Consider the following 9490-nt stretch of genomic DNA (forward strand, 5'->3'; position numbering starts at 1 on the left):
CACCCTTTCACTCATTTGCTGTAAATAATTTCAATTTTAAATTATTTTTAATAAATTAACTTTTATCCTTACTTTGCTGTTAGCACACTAATAGGATATGCTGATAGCAAACTAAGGTTGAATTATAATAAAATAAATGATTATGCTGATAGCAAACTAAGGACAAAGATTGGATTATTAAAAAATAATCAACTAAAGGGTGAAATTTGGATTATTAATATCAATTTAAAAAATTGTAAATTTTTTTAACCACCTAAGGTCAAACTTACAGTGTTACTCAAATTAGTTAAAGAAATACATAGATTTTTAAATGAGATGATTTTACGACGAGACTGAAATTATCTCTATTGACCTGATCAACTGTAAACATTATGTATTAATCAAACTAAATTAGTATTTTGTTGTGGCAAAATGTTAAAAAACTACCTAACATAAACCCAATTTTGCAAATAACTACCTTAAATAAAAAATTTTGCAAAAAACTACCTTACATAATACAATATTTTGCAAAAGACTACCTTGTAACGGAATTAGGCGTTTGACCGGTACATTTGACGTTGACCAGCACGTGTCAGTCACGTGTTACCTTTATTAACCTAATTCTCCTTCTTTTCAATTCGCAGCACTCAATCCTGCTTTCTCTTCCAGCCATTCTTCCATTGCTCTACCTTCTCATTTCGCTCCCATCCACCTCGTAACTTCATTTCATTGGAATTTCTAAGCAAATCTGGTATGTACTACTAATTAATTATGGTTTTGTACTTCTTTGTTGCATCTTAGTTATAATTTTAAATTTTTTCGTTTTCAGATTTGCTTCCCTCTTGCAGCGTTTTTTGTATTGGAATTTGTTGTTTCATATCTTTTAATTTGTAATTTGATTGCTGTTGTATCTGAATACTGTATTAGGGTTCTTAAAATTAGCTATATCAATCCGTAAAAATTAGCTAAGATGAAGAAATTGACAATCCGTAAAAAAGCCACTGATTCGAAAAAGAAGCAGTGTGAGTTGTCAACTGAGGTGGGTAATGTAAGGGTAGATGATGTGTTGATTGAAAGTTCTGAGTTGGTTTTAGCAAATGTAGATGGTAATGCTGATGAGGTTGAGGATAGTAGTAGTGATGATGATTATACATGTGTTAATGAAGATGAATATGAGGATGAAGGCCTAAAATGGGATCTTCTTCTACTCAACAATCTACAACCAATGACGTGCCTAGCTCCAGTGGTCAACAACAAACGCAAAATGCTGCATCTGCTTCATGTATAATGGATCAAAATAGTCAAATATAGACTTGTACTATGTTGAATTAAGTTGATGTACCCTGTAATGTTGAACTTAATTAATTGTTTTGTTGCTGTACCCTGTTGAACAGATCAGTATGTACTATTGAACTTAATTAATTGTTTTGTTGCTGTACCCTGTTGAACTGATCAGTATGTAATGTTGAACTATCTACTTCAGAATGTAATGTTGCTGTAATTTGAATTATTTGCACTATGTGTTTGAATCAAATCAGTAATTTGAATCAGTAATTGAAATGATCAGTACTTGTTGTGCTTTGAATCAGTTCACAATTTGAAGATGAGTATGCAGAAAATCAGAATGTGTGTGAATCTTGAACTCAGAATGTACTATCTTGAACTATGTGTGTGAATCAGTAATTGAACTGATCATGTGGAGCAAAAGAATTTAACTGATCAGTTGAATTATGTGTTTGAAGTTGAACTGATCAGTTCAATAATTTAAGTTGAGTATGCAGCAATGTGTTTGGATCATCAAATTGAATCAGTATGCAGTAATGAACTGATCATGTGGAGCAAAAGTGAGCCTTGACTAATCAGTAATTGAACTAAAATCATCCATTTCATGCTGTGCAGCATGTATTGGCCATATCCAGAAAACACAGCACAGCACAAAATGTATTGCCCATATCATGAAAACAAAACAAGCACAACACAGCACTAAGATCATCCTGATTATGTATTGGCCATAATCAGTAATTGAACTAAAGTGTATTGGCCATATCCATTTCAGGCTGAGCACAGAAAACACCAACAATTAAGCTAATATCCAAATCAAGACAAGCAACAACAATTGGCACAGCACAGAACATAACACACCAACAGAAAACACAGCACAGCACAGCCTTGACTAAAAATTTAATTCATTCATTCATCATCATCATCATGTTACAATATCCAAATCAATGTTACAATTAGGCTTAACTAGGTCCTAAACTTCAATTAGTACCCTTGATTTTTACAAGAAACACCAACACAAAACAAAACAAAAACCCTAATACAAAGCTTTTAATCTGATTTACATGCTCCCTCTCATTCATCCATTTCTTCTTAATCATTTTAATTTCTGAAAATGCTTGTTCCTTTTCATGTTCCAAGCAAGAAATCCTTGATGTCAAAATCTTGATTTCGGTTGCCAATTGTCGCTTTTCCTCCACAAGTTTGTTAGTGAGTTTTCTTTGCCAAACAGCCATTTCAGGTTCATCAGCCCATTTAAACTTTTTGCAACCCCTCGATTTTGTATCAGGATCATAAAAAACGCAAGTATTAAACCTTCTTCCAGGATTTTCCTTGGTCCATGAAACCCTCCTTGCAAAGGGAACTCCACACCCACATTTTTCAATTGAAGAATTTTCGCTTGAAGAACAAGCAGACATAACTGATTAATTGGAAGAAAACGATGATCTTTGAGAGAATTAGGAATTCGAAAGCAAGGTGAATGAAAGAAAGAAGCAGAAGAAAAACTTAGGGTTTATCGCAAATGGGAGAAAAGAGGATTGAATGGAATTGATTGAGTGCTGCGAATTGAAAAGAAGGAGAATTAGGTTAATAAAGGTAACACGTGACTGGCACGTGCTGGTCAACGTCAAATGTACCGGTCAAACGCCTAATTCCGTTACAAGGTAGTCTTTTGCAAAATATTGTATTATCTAAGGTAGTTTTTTGCAAAATTTTTTATTTAAGGTAGTTATTTGTAAAATTGGGTTTATGTTAGATAGTTTTTTAACATTTTGCCTTTTATTGTAGAAGTATTAGTAAAAGCCCCATGACTACGAGTAGAAAAGCCAAAGGAAAAAGTAAGAATAATAGAAGGCGACATACCAAAGACAGAAATGATCCTGACGGCAAGTATTACCACTTTTCTACACTTCTCTTTTTCGATTTTCTCCACCATCTTTCATGCATCTAATCAACTCCCTATCTTTCCTTATCAAAAATTCAACAAATATATAAAAAAATAAAGTTAAATACTGAATCACTCCTTATTTAATTTGTTCTTTACATTTTTTTCAGATTAAATTCTAAAAAGTTTTTCGGAATTTGTTTAGTTTGAGATATATATATTTTTAAACAAAAATAACCTAACTTGTTTAATATTTTCTATTAAGAAATACTTGCTCCGACTTTCGTTTCTTAAAGAAGTTCTCACTTTCCATAAGGTGTTCTATTTCTTGTTTTTATAAAGAATATTTCCATTTATATTACAAATTTTGTACAAAAATAATCTTGTTGAACCTCATTTCAACATTTTAATAATGTTTTTTTGGTCTCCACATATCTTTCACTAATTTCATTTCAGCATTTTTATATTCCTTATGGTCTCTATATGTTTCCACTGACTTTATAAAAATATTTTTCTATTACTTGTTGTCCTCATATTTTTTCTACTAATTTTCTTTTAACATTTTTTAAATATTTATGGTTCCTACTTTTTATCTATCGAATTTATTAGTTAATAAAATATCATCTCCACCATCAAAAGATTCTATTTTTTTAATTCCTGTGAATATTCCTTATGAAAATTTCATTAAGAAATGGAGATTGCATTATTTATTTATGTTTTGAACTCCTTAAATTTCTTTGATTGTTATATATTAATGGTATATTTCCCTTATTATAAATATTTCCTCTTTTCACTAAACCTTACAATCATTACTTTTTTCAATTAATGGTATATTAATGGAATTATTATTATTATTATTATTATTATTATTATTATTATTATTATTATTATTATTTATTTTTCTTGATTTCTTTTTTTGTTCAAATTGAAAGAATAAAAAAGATTGAAAGGAAAGAAAGAGAGAAAAAAAATAGTAAAGAAAAATTAATATTTCGAATCTTATTTCACATGATAAAACTTGAAGGAATTTAGAGCAGGATACGAGAAGGAATTAATCCCTTCTAGTATTTGATGCCCAAAAGTGCATGCTCAATCATTAAACGAAGTATACAATAATGATAAATATTAAGAAAAATTATTTCTAAAAAGCCAACATTTTGGCCATCTGTAAATAAAGGGTCAACGTTTCAGTTATTCAATAAAAAGACAACCTTTGTCTCATTTTTACAATTAAAAAGATAGCAGGTAAAGCAACCCTGCTGTGACCGGTTAACTCGAGTTCCTTAAAAAAAACAGAAATAAAGTTCTTAAAAAAAGCCCCTGTATACATCTATCTCCATTGCACTTATTAGCTAAACTCATCAAGTAATCCATGGACAAATCATCTGGATCTACCTCCATTATTCTACCAAAATCTCCAACATAACTAATACTACCTTTAGCTTCCTTAAATTTACCCCCATACTAAATTCTAATAGACACCTTTTCATTTATTATGTTCACAATTACACAAAAATCCTAATTTCTAATGTGTTTAAACAAATTCCACCATAAGAGAGTAAATTCTAACAATTACAAAGCAAATTCCAACAATTACTAAGCAAATCAACAATTATCAATAATAAGACATCAATTGCAGAATTTTAGAGTTAGAAACTTACTTAGGTTGTGATAAATTAGAGGAAATCAACTTTGCCCTAAAATTGCATTTGTGTCGCCATTGGAGAAGAATTAAAGGGACCGATTTTTTGAGTTGAAGATGTAGCAACTGGTTTGCCCGGGGGTTAAAGATGCAGCAACTGGTTTTTTCGTGGGTTGAAGATGCGAAATTAAGTTGAAAGATGCAACAATATTTTCGTGGGTTTGCAAGGGAGTTGGAAGATGTTTGTGAATTTTGAAATAAAGTGGTGATGACAGAGACAAATATGTATGGGTAGGTATGCGAAATAAATTCTAACCGGTTACCAGTAAACTATCTCTTTAATTGAAAAAATGAGACAAAGGTTGTCTTTTTATTGATTAAATGAAATGTTGACCCTTTATTTGCAGATGGTTAAAAATGTTGGCTTTTTAAAAACAATTTTTCCTAAATATTATTGCAATCTATATTTAGTGAAATAATTTTGGTGGCTATTTTATATTAATATTGAAAAAAAAAAACTTTGTAGCTATGAAAAAAATCTCTTTTGCCGAAATTTAATAACTTTTTTATCCAACTTAAAATTAATTTGAAATCTGATTGAAAATTAGTAGGTTATAATTGTAATTTTAATTTAACCAAAAATAATTTGCAATTAAAATACTAGAAAAAAAATTAGGTCAAACACGATTGTAACTTGATCCGACTGTTTTGAACTTATTTCTTAATCTTGTCAACTCTTTTGACTTCCACTCGTCATTTTAGTTTTAAAAATTATATTTTTAGTTAATTTTTGTATTTTGAGTAATACATCAAAAGCTCATTTCTATAAAAATATATATTGAATAAAACTTTATAAATATGATATTAATTTTAAAAACGTAATTAGTTGAATTGACCCAAACATAAAACGGGTCAACCTAACTCAAAAATAATTGATGGATGAGTTAATCACTTATGAAAGTAGATGTTGTGATAATTATGACAATTCTTTAACTGCTTAAACTCATTGCAAAATATATGCTTATCGTTAATTATAAATTAAATTATTGTTAAAGAGATTTATTATTCTAGCTAATGATAGCTTCATTGAAGCTTTATTTATCCCATGTTTTTAGTACTTGATTAAGTTATTGCTTCTTCCTTGAAAAAGACATTTTTGAGCTCATCCTTTGCATAATTGCTTTCATTAATTTTTTTATTTTTTAAATGTCACCAAGTTTATGGGAAACCCTAGCTATCTCAAACTCATGATTGGAAACCTTATTGTTAAATTTTTCACCAAATATAATCATTTCTACATCTCCACGCATATCAAATCAAATAAGGGAAAAAGTTTTGATTTCTTAAGAGCCAACTATAAGGTTAAAATAGTGAACAAATAATACTATTATTAATTAAGTGTCTTATATTTTTGTAGTAATTTTCACATTAATATATCTTACAAAATTATTTAGTAATACTCCTTTAAAATGTGTATAAAAACATTTTCAAAGAAGTAATAAAAAATAGTAGTTATGTTATAAAAAACCTTATCATATACACCCTTCTATTCTCTTTACTTGTCCATTTGATTTTGGCACATTTGCCAATGCATGTTTTCAACATTAAATATCTCTAATTGTACTCTAGTAAAAATTATAAAAAGTTGATATTAATAAAATTTACAATAATACGAATTACACAAGATCCCACATGACTATATTATAACTTATAGATCAAGAATAAATCACATAATAAGAGTGATTGATGAATAATATTGAAAAACCAAATAAGACAAGTAAAGTGAATAGGAGAGAGTACTTTTTTTCGTCTTTTTCTTAAAATTTTCCAAAAATTATCATAAAAATTAATTATCTACAGATAATTAAAAAAAAGAATATAAAATTATATTTTCTTTTCTTTTAACATGTGAGGATTCTCTAATCTATTTCTGAATTAAAAGAAAAGAATATATAGTCTTTTTACACAAAATTTAATGTAATGATAAATATAAGAATTGGATTCCACAAGCAATAAAGGAAGAATTAAGAAGGGCATATGAGATGAAATGATTTTCCATCCATCTAGTGCCCTAAAGTGTAACTTCAATCATTGAAAGTTATCTAGAGGCACAAATATTGCAATCTAGTGGAAGAACTTTGGTAAACTATTATAACTTGTTTGAAAGCCCTAAGAAATCCATGATCTTAATACTTGAGTTCCTTTTTGATTCATTGCAAAGTATATATATGATCTTAATCTAGCTCCTTCCACACAATTGTTTGTTGCAATCATTTTGAATTAGAATGTTAATTAAGTACTTATATTATTATTTGTTCCTAATAGATAGCTACAACATAATATTACACGCATATAAAGAATATGGTGAGTGTAATTGAATTGTGTACATATGATTAAAAGTATGGAAAAATAAGAGAAGATGAGTGAATGATAATAAAAAAAAAAAATGATGAGACTGTGTTATTACCTAAAATAACAATGTAACACAGTTCAAAAAATGAATCGAAATAAAAAGTTTTGCGATCCTTTAATTACATCATTCATAATTCATAGGATTTTTCTCATCTGAAGTTCATGAATCGGGGGAGTAGTTTATATCATTTGTTCCATATCCTTAAAGGAAGAATGTAGATGTTGATCTTCTAGTTCAAGGGAAACAACAATGAGTAGTGGTTGGAAGCAATTTATATCATTTGTTCCATATTTTATACTCTATTTTCCAATACTTTTCATAGAATATACTGCTTATCGGTATAAAATATGAAAAATAAAAAAAATAACATACATGTGACCATCACGTATTAAGCTAAGCAAATACTTAAGGGTCAATAGAAGAAAATCGTCAACTCACAAAGTAAAATAGTCAAATTTTGAATGTTGTATTAGAGTTGATTGTCACTCTAATGACATAAAAAAAAAGAATGTTTATTTTTAATAGTAAAGGCAAGTGTAAAAATAAATATATTAGGACATTTAAAATATGAATTACTCTTTCTGTTGATTTTTGATTTTGCCTCACTTATTATTTTAAGTTTATTTTACTGAATTTTCTAATATATTTTTGTATATGACCTCACCTATAACCCAGTAAAATCGATAATTTATTTCTCTTTCTCATACTTAAACCTATAATTACCCGCCCCCTAAAGGTCATGTCTCCACCTATAATACCCCACTAATATACTCACCCACCCACTATTCATAATCCTTGTATCATCACTTGAAGAGCAATCTGATCAAGGTGACAAAGAAGTATAATTAAATACTTCCTCCAATACGTGCTAATTAAGATTATTAATATTATTTAAAAAGTTAAATATAATAAGTATAATGAACTAAAAGGTTACTAAGTGCGTAGAATATACTTTAATTCTACTTGCATATTTAAATACATTGGTAGAGAATTAGAATTGCATAGCAATAAAGGTAATAATAAAGTTGTTGCATGGAGTCGTTTCAGATAGAATTTTACAAAAAGCAAATGATTCACAATTAGATTTTGGGGTACGTTTGCATCTCATGATGCACTTTTGATAGTCAGCCAAACAACAAAGAAACTTCAAATCAATACCAAAAGAAAGCAATAAAAGAACCCCTTTTTTTAAAGTTTATGGCAAAGCAACTTTATCTTTGCCATGATATATGGATTATAATCAATGAGCTTTGTTTTGGATTACTCCATACTTTAAAGATGAGTAAAATCAATGGAAGCTTTTATAACACTTTCTTTTGGTAAAAACTTTATCTATGTGAGAAAACTTTGATTATGTATGTGAAACACATAATCAAAGATTAACTAAAATTTTTTAAAATATCAAGAAATTATCTCAACAAAACCTTACGCTTATGGTTGAAGTATCAGAATATGTTATATACGTATATACTCTATCAAACCCCTCCCACGAGAGTAGTTAATGAGATTCGAATCAGTGACTTTATTGTTAAGTTGCTCTAATACCATGTCAAGGAACCAATTTAACTAAAAAGTGAAAATCATAATTAAAGTATCAGAATATGCTATAGATTCTATTGAAAAACATGATCAGATTTCAAAAGAATTCCAATATCGAAATCAAAAAGGAATTAGGTTCACAAAGGTGATAATTTATAATCAATTTTCAAGGTTATCAAAAAAGATTGTTTTTGCGTTTAGTGTAAGGTGAAACCCCTACAGGCTTGAGGGGGAGGGAGAATTGTTATTTTGGAGATAAAGAAAATCGAACTATAATTACAAAAATAGAAAGGAATATCAAATCTTCAGCTATTAAATCAACTCATAAATCTCACCTTAAATAATAATAAAAGAAAAACAAATAACGGATATAACATATATGATATCTATTAATTATAACAGCGATACTCAAACCATTTGCTCTACATTGATGAAGTAATAAGAGTAAAATGAAAGGAAGCTTTTTAAAGACAATATTGACACTCAAAAATTGAAAATCAAAGAAGAATAATGATGCTTTTGGTATTTTCAGCTTTCACCCCATTGATAAACTTTAGCAGATACTGGGCCATTAAAAAGATGTTTATAAGTGGACCCTGCTTTTGAGGAGGGAATCATGGCATATACACTATGTCTATATATCAAAGTTATGAGACTTCTCATTATTGCCATGCACAACATTTTTTCAAATCCCAATTGAATTAAGAAGATGCACTCGAATATTTTTGGACCAACAACAAGATCATATTCA

The sequence above is a fragment of the Amaranthus tricolor genome, chromosome 12 (genome assembly GCF_026212465.1).
Source record: "Amaranthus tricolor cultivar Red isolate AtriRed21 chromosome 12, ASM2621246v1, whole genome shotgun sequence".
Lineage (NCBI taxonomy): Eukaryota > Viridiplantae > Streptophyta > Magnoliopsida > Caryophyllales > Amaranthaceae > Amaranthus > Amaranthus tricolor.